Source organism: Bubalus kerabau, chromosome X (genome assembly GCF_029407905.1).
Source record: "Bubalus kerabau isolate K-KA32 ecotype Philippines breed swamp buffalo chromosome X, PCC_UOA_SB_1v2, whole genome shotgun sequence".
In the NCBI taxonomy this organism is placed as follows: Eukaryota; Metazoa; Chordata; class Mammalia; order Artiodactyla; family Bovidae; genus Bubalus; species Bubalus kerabau.
This window is the reverse complement of record NC_073647.1, coordinates 148,996,576-149,011,605: the sequence shown is the minus strand read 5'-3', so window position 1 is coordinate 149,011,605 and position 15,030 is coordinate 148,996,576.

Here is a 15,030-nt window from a genome sequence, read left to right as displayed (position 1 = left end):
TTCTGGTCCCATCTCCAACCCCACAGGACCCATCTCCCTCCCTCTTCACACATTTATCCCTGCCCTGCCCTCTCTGCCCCCACTCTCAGAGAACTCGGAGACAAACAGAATTTCACATCAGGTTGATTTTATGTGCATTCTTAATGTATGCAGTTGGTATAATAGTCAACGTCGGTACCGTTGGCCAGTACTCAGCGGCAAGACCCTCGAAGATTTCTGAGGTCCCTAGCCATGACTTCCAGTCACTGGCTGCCCACGGGTCCCACTCGAATGACACGGGTCTCCACACTCTCTGGGACCTCCTCTGGTCCGTTCTGATGCAGCTCTTCCTGCACCCGGGAACACTGGCTACAGAGCTTTGAGCCTCCGATCTTTCTCAGGTTCCTTGTGGTGGGCGGTTTCTGAGAAGTTTTCTTGGGCAGCTTTGCCTGAAGGTGATTATTCCCTCTCGCACTTGCCCTGGCCACCTGGAGAAAACAAGAGAAGGGTAGAGAATGGCCTTGGTTTGGGGAAGAGGGTGAAGGTGGCCGGGAACGACAGCTTCAGGAGAAGGGGTGTGGGCAGAGAAGGGGTATGTGCCAGGCAAGGACAGGGGAGGGGGTCTTATGGGGTGGGGTCAATGGGCAAGAGGAGTTTGGGTGGGTTCAGCTCACCTTGACATTTGTTTTGGGCCTCAATTGAGAGGAGGTCTTCATCCTTTTGTCCCGGGGAACAGGAGGCAGGTGTTTCCTAACTACTCTGAGGCCTTGGGGCTTCCCAGTCCACTTAGTCATTTTGAGGCCTCCCAGTGGTCTGCTCCAGAGCCCCTGAGCACCCCTATATATACCCCTCGCCAGGGAGACACACCCTCATGCTTTATGAGGTCAGCAAGTCTCTTCCCCAGGCAAAGGTGGCCCTGGGTGAGCCTTGACATCACAAAGCCCCATCCTGACACCTCTAGCGGAGGATGGGGAGCAATTCAGATGTTTTGGTGGGAGAAATGAGGCATTTGTACTTCCCCTAAAGAGGAAGTACTCCCTGCCATCCTCATCTCTCTAAGTCAACTCCGATGGGTCACATGGCAGGGAGAGTGTGTCTCCCCCAAAACTTCCCTATTCTATCTATTTATGACTGTAAAAGTATAAAGGGATTTAAAAAATAAAATCTGCAAACGATACAGCTTCAGCAGCCCCAGGTAACAAAAGTTTATTTTCTTTGTTCCATAGTCTCAAAATAACTGACAATTAAGAATGAATTTCACCTTTTTCTCAAGCGCACATGGAACCTTCTCCAGGATAGATCACATCCTGGGCCATAAAGCTAGCCGTGGTAAATTCAAAAAAATAGAAATCATTCCAAGCATCTTTTCTGAGCACAATGCAGTAAGATTAGATCTCAATTACAGGAGAAAAACTATTAAAAAATCCAACATATGGAGGCTGAACAACACGCTGCTGAATAACCAACAAGTCACAGAAGAAATAAAAAAAGAAATCAAAATTTGCATAGAAACGAATGAAAATGAAAACACAACAACCCAAAACCTGTGGGACACGGTAAAAGCAGTCCTAAGGGGAATGTTCATAGCAATACAGGCACACCTCAAGAAACAAGAAAAAAGTCAAATAAATAACCTAACTCTACACCTAAAGCCACTAGAAAAGGAAGAAATGAAGAACCCCAGGGTTAGTAGAAGGAAAGAAATCTTAAAAATTAAAGCAGAAATAAATGCAAAAGAAACAAAAGAGACCATAGCAAAAATCAACAAAACCAAAAGCTGGTTCTTTGAAAGGATAAATAAAATTGACAAACCATTAGCCAGACTCATCAAGAAACAAAGGGAGAAAAATCAAATCAATAAAATTAGAAATGAAAATGGAGAGATTACAACAGACAACACAGAAATACAAAGGATCATAAGAGACTACTATCAACAATTATATGCCAATAAAATGGACAACGAGGAAGAAATGGACAAATTCTTAGAAAAGTACAACTTTCCAAAACTCGACCAGGAAGAAATAGAAAATCTCAACAGACCCATCCCAAGCACGGAAATTGAAACTGTAATAAAAAATCTTCCGGCAAACAAAAGCCCAGGTCCAGACGGCGTCACAGCTGAATTCTACCAAAAATTTAGAGAAGAGCTAACAACTATCCTGCTCAAACACTTCCAGAAAATTGCAGAGGATGGTAAACTTCCAAACTCATTCTATGAGGCCACCATCACCCTAATACCAAAACCTGACAAAGATCCCACAAAAAAAGAAAACTACAGGCCAATATCATTGATGAACATAGATGCAAAAATCCTTAACAAAATTCTAGCAATCAGAATCCAACAACACATTAAGAAGATCATACACCATGACCAGGTGGGCTTTATCCCAGGGATGCAAGGATTCTTCAATATCCGCAAATCAATCAATGTAATACACCGCATTAACAAATTGAAAAATAAAAACCATATGATTATCTCAACAGATGCAGAGAAAGCCTTTGACAAAATTCAACATCCATTTATGATCAAAACTCTCCAGAAATCAGGAATAGAAGGAACATACCTCAACATAATAAAAGCTATATATGACAAACCCGCAGCAAACATTATCCTCAATGGTGAAAAATTGAAAGCATTTCCTCTAAAGTCAGGAACAAGACAAGGGTGCCCACTTTCACCATTACTATTCAACATAGTTTTGGAAGTTTTGGCCACAGCAATCAGAACAGAAAAAGAAATAAAAGGAATCCAAATTGGAAAAGAAGAAGTAAAGCTCTCACTGTTTGCAGATGACATGATCCTCTACATAGAAAACCCTAAAGACTCCACCAGAAAATTACTAGAACTAATCAATGACTATAGTAAAGTTGCAGGATATAAAATCAACACACAGAAATCCCTTGCATTCCTATACACTAATAATGAGAAAACAGAAAGAGAAATTAAGGAAACAATTCCATTCACCATTGCAATGGAAAGAATAAAATACTTAGGAATATATCTACCTAAAGAATCTAAAGACCTATATATAGAAAACTATAAAACACTGGTGAAAGAAATCAAAGAGGACACTAACAGATGGAGAAATATACCATGTTCATGGATTGGAAGAATCAATGTAGTGAAAATGACTATACTACCCAAAGCAATCTATAGATTCAATGCAATCCCTATCAAGCTACCAACAGCATTCTTCACAGAGCTAGAACAAATAATTTCACAATTTGTATGGAAAAACAAAAAACCTCGAATAGCCAAAGCGATCTTGAGAAAGAAGAATGGAACTGGAGGAATCAACCTACCTGACTTCAGGCTCTACTACAAAGCCACAGTTATCAAGACAGCATGGTACTGGCACAAAGACAGAAATATAGATCGATGGAACAAAATAGAAAGCCCAGAGATAAATCCACGCACATATGGACACCTTATCTTTGACAAAGGAGGCAAGAATATACAATGGATTAAAGACAATCTCTTTAACAAGTGGTGCTGGGAACTCTGGTCAACCACTTGTAAAAAAATGAAACTAGAACACTTTCTAACACCATACACAAAAATAAACTCAAAATGGATTAAAGATCTAAACGTAAGACCAGAAACTATAAAACTCCTAGAGGAGAACATAGGCAAAACACTCTCTGACATACATCACAGCAGGATCCTCTATGACCCACCTCCCAGAATATTGGAAATAAAAGCAAAAATAAACAAATGGGACCTAATTAACTTAAAAGTTTCTGCACAACAAAGGAAACCATTAGCAAGGTGAAAAGACAGCCTTCAGAATGGGAGAAGATAATAGCAAATGAAGTAACTGACAAACAACTAATCTCGAGAATATACAAGCAACTCCTACAGCTCAACTCCAGAAAAATAAATGACCCAATCAAAAAATGGGCCAAAGAACTAAACAGACATTTCTCCAAAGAAGACATACAGATGGCTAACAAACACATGAAAAGATGCTCAACATCACTCATTATCAGAGACATGCAAATCAAAACCACTATGAGGTACCATTTCACACCAGTCAGAATGGCTGCGATCCAAAAGTCTACAAGTAATAAATGCTGGAGAGGGTGTGGAGAAAAGGGAACCCTCTTACACTGTTGGTGGGAATGCAAACTAGTACAGCCACTATGGAGAACAGTGTGGAGATTCCGTAAAAAACTGGAAATAGACCTGCCTTATAGTCCAGCAATCCCACTGCTGGGCATACACACTGAGGAAACCAGAAGGGAAAGAGACACGAGTACCCCAATGTTCATCGCAGCACTGTTTATAATAGCCAGGACATGGAAGCAACCTAGGTGTCCATCAGCAGATGAATGGATAAGAAAGCTGTGGCACATATACACAATGGAGTATTATTCAGCCATTAAAAAGAATACATTTGACTCAGTTCTAATGAGGTGGATGAAACTGGAGCCTATTATACAGAGTGAAGTAAGCCAGAAAGAAAAACACCAATACAGTATACGAACGCATATATATGGAATTTAGAAAGATGGTAACAATAAGCCTGTGTACGAGACAGCAAAAGAGACACTGATGAATAGAACAGTCTTAGGGACTCTGTGGGAGAGGGAGAGGGTGGGAAGATTTGGGAGAATGGCATTGAAACATGTAAAATATCATGTATGAAATGAGTTGCCAGTCCAGGTTCGATGCATGATACTGGATGCTCGGGGCTGGTGCACTGGGACGCCCCAGAGGGATGGAATGGGGAGGGAGGAGGGAGGAGGGTTCAGGATGGGGAACACATGTACACCCGTGGCGGATTCATGTCAAGTATGGCAAAAACCATTGCAGCACTGTCAAGTAATCAGCCTCCGATTAAAATAAATAAATTTTAAAAAATAAACCAAATTCCTTTGCTAACAAGGGCCTGATCAATGTTGGCTTTGTGACTTCCAAAAACACCATTATTTTCGTTCCTTTCTTCTCTCCTTCCTCCCCCTTCTGTCTTTCCTTTTCTTTCTTATTATACAATTGAGAAAGTCTGCTTTCCATTTATAGTTATTAGAGTACTGGCTCTATTCACCATGTTGTACAATACATCCTTGAGCTCCTCTGACACCTAACACGGTGTGCCTCCCACTCCACCACCTCTGTTGCCCCTCCCTCTTGCCCTCCCCTCTGGTAACCAGTACATTGATCTCTGTATCTGTCAGCCTCCATTTTTGTCACATTCTCTATTTTGTGGTGTTTTCAGACTCTATAAGTGATATCGTACAGTATTTGTCTATCTCTGTCTGAGTTATTTTACTTAATAGTGTACCTTCCATGTTGCTGCAAATGTCCAGATTCCATTCTTTTTATGGGGCAGCTTCCCTCTATGCCTTTTTAGCAAATGGCACTGCCACCGCACACGACACGGCTCCCAGGCTCAGTTTCCATCTCTGCACTCACGCAGAGAATCACCAAGTCCTCTTCCTCTTCTCCCATGGGATGTGTATCTTTGAAGCTGAGTCTGGAACCAGTTCTTCCCCCCGCCCCCCACTTTCTGGCAAACTGGACCTTCTAGTCCCATCTCCAACCCCACAGGACCCATCTCCCTCCCTCTTCACACATTTATCCCTGCCCTGCCCTCTCTGCCCCCACTCTCAGAGACCTCGGAGACAAACAGAATTTCACATCAGGTTGATTTTATGTGCATTCTTAATGTATGCAGTTGGTATAATAGTCAACGTCGGTACCGTTGGCCAGTACTCAGCGGCAAGACCCTCGAAGATTTCTGAGGTCTCTAGCCATGCCTTCCAGTCACTGGCTGCCCACGGGTCCCACTCGAATGACACGGGTCTCCACACTCTCTGGGACCTCCTCTGGTACGTTCTGATGCAGCTCTTCCTGCACCCGGGAACACTGGCTACAGAGCTTTGAGCCTCCGATCTTTCTCAGGTTCCTTGTGGTGGGCGGTTTCTGAGAAGTTTTCTTGGGCAGCTTTGCCTGAAGGTGATTATTCCCTCTCGCACTTGCCCTGGCCACCTGGAGAAAACAAGAGAAGGGTAGAGAATGGCCTTGGTTTGGGGAAGAGGGTGAAGGTGGCCGGGAACGACAGCTTCAGGAGAAGGGGTGTGGGCAGAGAAGGGGTATGTGCCAGGCAAGGACAGGGGAGGGGGTCTTATGGGGTGGGGTCAATGGGCAAGAGGAGTTTGGGTGGGTTCAGCTCACCTTGACATTTGTTTTGGGCCTCAATTGAGAGGAGGTCTTCATCCTTTTGTCCCGGGGAACAGGAGGCAGGTGTTTCCTAACTACTCTGAGGCCTTGGGGCTTCCCAGTCCACTTAGTCATTTTGAGGCCTCCCAGTGGTCTGCTCCAGAGCCCCTGAGCACCCCTATATATACCCCTCCCCAGGGAGACACACCCTCATGCTTTATGAGGTCAGCAAGTCTCTTCCCCAGGCAAAGGTGGCCCTGGGGGAGCCTTGACATCACAAAGCCCCATCCTGACACCTCTAGCGGAGGATGGGGAGCAATTCAGATGTTTTGGTGGGAGAAATGAGGCATTTGTACTTCCCCTAAAGAGGAAGTACTCCCTGCCATCCTCATCTCTCTAAGTCAACTCCGATGGGTCACATGGCAGGGAGAGTGTGTCTCCCCCAAAATTTCCCTATTCTATCTATTTATGACTGTAAAAGTATAAAGGGATTTAAAAAAAAAAATCTGCAACAAAAGTTTATTTTCTTTGTTCCATAGTCTCAAAATAACTGACAATTAAGAATGAATTTCAAATAAAACCTGTTTTTCAAATTCAACAAGATCCTTTGTGTTCAAATATAAGACGATTTTGTTCTTTTCAAGCTAAAAAAAGTTTGCACCTTGCAGTGAATACTTTGTTTCACTGATGGAGACGTAAATAAAAGCACATCCTGTGTCTTTACCTTGACAATTTCTGTGGTATCACTGTGTATTTAGAAAAAACTGTTTGGATGCGGGGTGTGTATTAGTCCCTTCCCTCGGGGACTGCAGGCTGTGCAGGAAGTGATCTCGAGGCCTTGCAAACCATGAAGGATGCTCTGTGGAAGGGAGCAGTGGTAACCATGGCAGCCTGTGTTGGTGACAATTGTTGAACAGGGTCTTCTCTTAATGAACTCCCTCCTAGAAGACAATGAATTTTTAAAGAGAAGTACTAAGACTGTGGCTGTATGAATTTATATATATATATATATATATATATATATATTTATATATGTATACCTATACACACATATGTGTATGTGTTTGGATATGTATACACACACTCATGCGTGTGTGCATTTGTATATATGTACACTGAAACTTTGTACCTTGTGAATAATATGTAAAATATTAAAACCTGACATATATGACAACAAGCTTTTCAAACTTCAACCAACAGAATTTGGTGTTGCAGAGGAAAAGTATTTAATTACTGACATTATTTTTGAATAGTGGAGTATGGAGATGGTAATGAAAACAGAACCAGTGTTTACTTGGTTTTATTCTTGTAATAAAAGTCTTCGTGGGCAATGCTCCCCAGTATTGCCTGCACGGGATGTGGGCTACTCCCCCTGCCCCACCTGTGGGGCCCACTGCCCCATTCTAAATTCCTTTGCCCCGAAGAAGACATACAGATGGCTAACAAACACATGAAAAGATGCTCAACATCCCTCATTATCAGACAAATGCAAAGCAAAACCGCAATGAAGTACCATCTCAGGCCAGTCAGGATGGCTGCTATCCAAACATCTACAAGCAACAAATGCAGAAGAGGGTGTGGAGAGAAGGGCACCCTCTTACACTGTTGGTGCGAATGCAAACTAGTACAGCCACTATGGAGCACAGTGTGGAGATTCCTTACAAAACTGGCACTAGAACTGCCATATGACCCAGCCATCCCACTGCTGGGCATACACACCGAGGAAACCAGAATTGAAAGAGACATGTGGACTCGAATGATCATCACAGCACTGTTTACGATAGGCAGGACATGGAAGCAACCTAGATGTCCATCAGCAGACGAATGGACGAGAAAGCAGTGGAACATATACACAATGGAATATTACTCAGCCATGCAAAAGAAGACACTTGACTCAGTTCTAATGAGGAGGATGAAACTGGAGCCTATTATACAGAGTGAAATAAGTCAGAAAGAAAAACACCAATCCACTCTACTAAGGCATATATATGGAATGTAGAAAGATGGTAATGATAACCCTGTATGCGAGACTGCAAAAGAGACACAGACGCACAGAAGAGTCTTTTGGACTCTGCGGGAGAAGGCGAGCGTGGGATGCTCTGAGAGAGTCGTGTTGAAACATGTATATTATCGTATGTGAATCAGATCATCAGTCCAGGCTCCATGCATGAGACAGGGTGCTCGGGGCTGGTGCACTGGGATGGCCCAGAGGGATGGGACGGGGAGGGAGGTGGGAGGGGGGATTCAGGATGGGGAACACATGTACACCCGAGGCGGATTCATGCCAAGTATGGCAAAAACCATTGCAGCACTGTCAAGTAATCAGCCTCCGATTAAAATAAATAAATTTTAAAAAACAAACCAACTTCCTTTGGTAAAACGGGCCTGATCAATGTTGGCTTTGTGACTTCCAAAAACACCATTATTTTCGTTCCTTGCTTCCCTCCTTCCTCCCCCTTCTGTCTTTCCTTTCCTATCTTATTATACAATTGAGAAAGTTTGCTTTCCATTGATAGTTATTAGAGTACTGGCTCTATTCACCATGTTGTACAATACATCCTTGAGCTCCTCTGACACCTAACACGGTGTGCCTCCCACTCTGCCACCTCTGTTGCCCCTCCCTCTTACCCTCCCCTCTGGTAACCAGTAGATTGATCTCTGTATCTGTGAGCCTCCATTTTTGTTACATTCTCTATTTTGTGGTGTTTTCAGATTCTATAAGTGCTATCGTACAGTATTTGTCTATCTCTGTCTGAGTTTTTTTACTTAATAGTGTGCCTTCCATGTTGCTGCAAATGTCCAGATTCCATTCTTTTTATGGGGCAACTTCCCTCTATGCCTTTTTAGCAAATGGCACTGCCACCGCCCACGACACGGCTCCCCGGCTCAGTTTCCATCTCTGCCCTCACGCAGAGAAACACCAAGTCCTCTTCCTCTTCTCCCATGGGATGTGTATCTTTGAAGCTGAGTCTGGAACCAGTTCTTCCCCCCGCCCCCCACTTTCTGGCAAACTGGACCTTCTAGTCCCATCTCCAACCCCACAGGACCCATCTCCCTCCCTCTTCACACATTTATCCCTGCCCTGCCCTCTCTGCCCCCACTCTCAGAGAACTCGGAGACAAACAGAATTTCACATCAGGTTGATTTTATGTGCATTCTTAATGTATGCAGTTGGTATAATAGTCAACGTCGGTACCGTTGGCCAGTACTCAGCGGCAAGAGCCTCGAAGATTTCTGAGGTCCCTAGCCATGACTTCCAGTCACTGGCTGCCCACGGGTCCCACTCGAATGACACGGGTCTCCACACTCTCTGGGACCTCCTCTGGTCCGTTCTGATGCAGCTCTTCCTTCACCTGGGAACACTGGCTACAGAGCTTTGAGCCTCCGATCTTTCTCAGGTTCCTTGTGGTGGGCGGTTTCTGAGAAGTTTTCTTGGGCAGCTTTGCCTGAAGGTGATTATTCCCTCTCGCACTTGCCCTGGCCACCTGGAGAAAACAAGAGAAGGGTAGAGAATGGCCTTGGTTTGGGGAAGAGGGTGAAGGTGGCCGGGAACGACAGCTTCAGGAGAAGTGGTGTGGGCAGAGAAGGGTTCTGTGCCAGGCAAGGACAAGGGAGGGGGTCTTATGGGGTGGGGTCAATGGGCAAGAGGAGTTTGGGTGGGTTCAGCTCACCTTGACATTTGTTTTGGGCCTCAATTGAGAGGAGGTCTTCATCCTTTTGTCCCGGGGAACAGGAGGCAGGTGTTTCCTAACTACTCTGAGGCCTTGGGGCTTCCCAGTCCACTTAGTCATTTTGAGGCCTCCCAGTGGTCTGCTCCAGAGCCCCTGAGCACCCCTATATATACCCCTCCCCAGGGAGACACACCCTCATGCTTTATGAGGTCAGCAAATCTCTTCCCCAGGCAAAGGTGGCCCTGGGTGAGCCTTGACATCACAAAGCCCCATCCTGACACCTCTAGCGGAGGATGGGGAGCAATTCAGATGTTTTGGTGGGAGAAATGAGGCATTTGTACTTCCCCTAAAGAGGAAGTACTCCCTGCCATCCTCATCTCTCTAAGTCAACTCCGATGGGTCACATGGCAGGGAGAGTGTGTCTCCCCCAAAACTTCCCTATTCTATCTATTTATGACTGTAAAAGTATAAAGGGATTTAAAAAATAAAATCTGCAAACGATACAGCTTCAGCAGCCCCAGGTAACAAAAGTTTATTTTCTTTGTTCCATAGTCTCAAAATAACTGACAATTAAGAATGAATTTCACCTTTTTCTCAAGCGCACATGGAACCTTCTCCAGGATAGATCACATCCTGGGCCATAAAGCTAGCCGTGGTAAATTCAAAAAAATAGAAATCATTCCAAGCATCTTTTCTGAGCACAATGCAGTAAGATTAGATCTCAATTACAGGAGAAAAACTATTAAAAAATCCAACATATGGAGGCTGAACAACACGCTGCTGAATAACCAACAAGTCACAGAAGAAATAAAAAAAGAAATCAAAATTTGCATAGAAACGAATGAAAATGAAAACACAACAACCCAAAACCTGTGGGACACGGTAAAAGCAGTCCTAAGGGGAATGTTCATAGCAATACAGGCACACCTCAAGAAACAAGAAAAAAGTCAAATAAATAACCTAACTCTACACCTAAAGCCACTAGAAAAGGAAGAAATGAAGAACCCCAGGGTTAGTAGAAGGAAAGAAATCTTAAAAATTAAAGCAGAAATAAATGCAAAAGAAACAAAAGAGACCATAGCAAAAATCAACAAAACCAAAAGCTGGTTCTTTGAAAGGATAAATAAAATTGACAAACCATTAGCCAGACTCATCAAGAAACAAAGGGAGAAAAATCAAATCAATAAAATTAGAAATGAAAATGGAGAGATTACAACAGACAACACAGAAATACAAAGGATCATAAGAGACTACTATCAACAATTATATGCCAATAAAATGGACAACGAGGAAGAAATGGACAAATTCTTAGAAAAGTACAACTTTCCAAAACTCGACCAGGAAGAAATAGAAAATCTCAACAGACCCATCCCAAGCACGGAAATTGAAACTGTAATAAAAAATCTTCCGGCAAACAAAAGCCCAGGTCCAGACGGCGTCACAGCTGAATTCTACCAAAAATTTAGAGAAGAGCTAACAACTATCCTGCTCAAACACTTCCAGAAAATTGCAGAGGATGGTAAACTTCCAAACTCATTCTATGAGGCCACCATCACCCTAATACCAAAACCTGACAAAGATCCCACAAAAAAAGAAAACTACAGGCCAATATCATTGATGAACATAGATGCAAAAATCCTTAACAAAATTCTAGCAATCAGAATCCAACAACACATTAAGAAGATCATACACCATGACCAGGTGGGCTTTATCCCAGGGATGCAAGGATTCTTCAATATCCGCAAATCAATCAATGTAATACACCGCATTAACAAATTGAAAAATAAAAACCATATGATTATCTCAATAGATGCAGAGAAAGCCTTTGACAAAATTCAACATCCATTTATGATCAAAACTCTCCAGAAATCAGGAATAGAAGGAACATACCTCAACATAATAAAAGCTATATATGACAAACCCGCAGCAAACATTATCCTCAATGGTGAAAAATTGAAAGCATTTCCTCTAAAGTCAGGAACAAGACAAGGGTGCCCACTTTCACCATTACTATTCAACATAGTTTTGGAAGTTTTGGCCACAGCAATCAGAACAGAAAAAGAAATAAAAGGAATCCAAATTGGAAAAGAAGAAGTAAAGCTCTCACTGTTTGCAGATGACATGATCCTCTACATAGAAAACCCTAAAGACTCCACCAGAAAATTACTAGAACTAATCAATGACTATAGTAAAGTTGCAGGATATAAAATCAACACACAGAAATCCCTTGCATTCCTATACACTAATAATGAGAAAACAGAAAGAGAAATTAAGGAAACAATTCCATTCACCATTGCAACGGAAAGAATAAAATACTTAGGAATATATCTACCTAAAGAATCTAAAGACCTATATATAGAAAACTATAAAACACTGGTGAAAGAAATCAAAGAGGACACTAACAGATGGAGAAATATACCATGTTCATGGATTGGAAGAATCAATGTAGTGAAAATGACTATACTACCCAAAGCAATCTATAGATTCAATGCAATCCCTATCAAGCTACCAACAGCATTCTTCACAGAGCTAGAACAAATAATTTCACAATTTGTATGGAAAAACAAAAAACCTCGAATAGCCAAAGCGATCTTGAGAAAGAAGAATGGAACTGGAGGAATCAACCTACCTGACTTCAGGCTCTACTACAAAGCCACAGTTATCAAGACCGTATGGTACTGGCACAAAGACAGAAATATAGATCGATGGAACAAAATAGAAAGCCCAGAGATAAATCCACGCACATATGGACACCTTATCTTCGACAAAGGAGGCAAGAATATACAATGGATTAAAGACAATCTCTTTAACAAGTGGTGCTGGGAACTCTGGTCAACCACTTGTAAAAGAATGAAACTAGAACACTTTCTAACACCATACACAAAAATAAACTCAAAATGGATTAAAGATCTCAATGTAAGACCAGAAACTATAAAACTCCTAGAGGAGAACATAGGCAAAACACTCTCTGACATACATCACAGCAGGATCCTCTATGACCCACCTCCCAGAATATTGGAAATAAAAGCAAAAATAAACAAATGGGACCTAATTAACCTTAAAAGCTTCTGCACATCAAAGGAAACTATTAGCAAGGTGAAAAGACAGCCTTCAGAATGGGAGAAGATAATAGCAAATGAAGCAACTGACAAACAACTAATCTCGAGGATATACAAGCAACTCCTACAGCTCAACTTCAGAAAAATAAATGACCCAATCAAAAAATGGGCCAAAGAACTAAACAGACATTTCTCCAAAGAAGACATACAGATGGCTAACAAACACATGAAAAGATGCTCAACATCACTCATTATCAGAGAAATGCAAATCAAAACCACTATGAGGTACCATTTCACACCAGTCAGAATGGCTGCGATCCAAAAGTCTACAAGTAATAAATGCTGGAGAGGGTGTGGAGAAAAGGGAACCCTCTTACACTGTTGGTGGGAATGCAAACTAGTACAGCCACTATGGAGAACAGTGTGGAGATTCCTTAAAAAACTGGAAATAGACATGCCTTATGATCCAGCAATCCCACTGCTGGGCATACACACTGAGGAAACCAGAAGGGAAAGAGACACGAGTACCCCAATGTTCATCGCAGCACTGTTTATAATAGCCAGGACATGGAAGCAACCTAGATGTCCATCAGCAGATGAATGGATAAGAAAGCTGTGGTACATATACACAATGGAGTATTATTCAGCAATTAAAAAAAATACATTTGAATCAGTTCTAATGAGGTGGATGAAACTGGAGCCTATTATACAGAGTGAAGTAAGCCAGAAAGAAAAACACCAATACAGTATACTAAGGCATATATATGGAATTCAGAAAGATGGTAACAATAACCCTGTGTACGAGACAGCAAAAGAGACACTGATGTATAGAACAGTCTTAGGGACTCTGTGGGAGAGGGAGAGGGTGGGAAGATTTGGGAGAATGGCATTGAAACATGTCAAATATCATGTATGAAATGAGTTGCCAGTCCAGGTTCGATGCACGATACTGGATGCTTGGGGCTGGTGCACTGGGACGCCCCAGAGGGATGGAATGGGGAGGGAGGAGGGAGGAGGGTTCAGGATGGGGAACACATGTATACCTGTGGCGGATTCTTTTTGATATTTGGCAAATCTAATACAGTTATGTTAAGTTTAAAAATAAAATAAAATTAAAAAAAAATAAACTAAATTCCTTTGCTAAGAAGGGCCTGATCAATGTTGGCTTTGTGACTTCCAAAAACACCATTATTTTCGTTCCTTGCTTCCCTCCTTCCTCCCCCTTCTGTCTTTCCTTTTCTTTCTTATTATACAATTGAGAAAGTTTGCTTTCCATTTATAGTTATTAGAGTACTGGCTCTATTCACCATGTTGTACAATACATCCTTGAGCTCCTCTGACACCTAACACGGTGTGCCTCCCACTCTGCCACCTCTGTTGCCCCTCCCTCTTACCCTCCCCTCTGGTAACCAGTAGATTGATCTCTGTATCTGTGAGCCTCCATTTTTGTTACATTCTCTATTTTGTGGTGTTTTCAGATTCTATAAGTGCTATCGTACAGTATTTGTATCTCTGTCTGAGTTATTTTACTTAATAGTGTACCTTCCATGTTGCTGCAAATGTCAAGATTCCATTCTTTTTATGGGGCAACTTCCCTCTATGCCTTTTTAGCAAATGGCACTGCCACCGCACACGACACGGCTCCCCGGCTCAGTTTCCATCTCTGCACTCACGCAGAGAAACACCAAGTCCTCTTCCTCTTCTCCCATGGGATGTGTATCTTTGAAGCTGAGTCTGGAACCAGTTCTTCCCCCCGCCCCCCACTTTCTGGCAAACTGGACCTTCTAGTCCCATCTCCAACCCCACAGGACCCATCTCCCTCCCTCTTCACACATTTATCCCTGCCCTGCCCTCTCTGCCCCCACTCTCAGAGAACTCGGAGACAAACAGAATTTCACATCAGGTTGATTTTATGTGCATTCTTTATGTATGCAGTTGGTATAATAGTCAACGTCGGTACTGTTGGCCAGTACTCAGCGGCAAGACCCTCGAAGATTTCTCAGGTCTCTGGCCATGCCTTCCAGTCACTGGCTGCCCACGGGTCCCACTCGAATGACACGGGTCTCCACACTCTCTGGGACCTCCTCTGGTCCGTTCTGATGCAGCTCTTCCTTCACCCGGGAACACTGGCTACAGAGCTTTGAGCCTCCGATCTTTC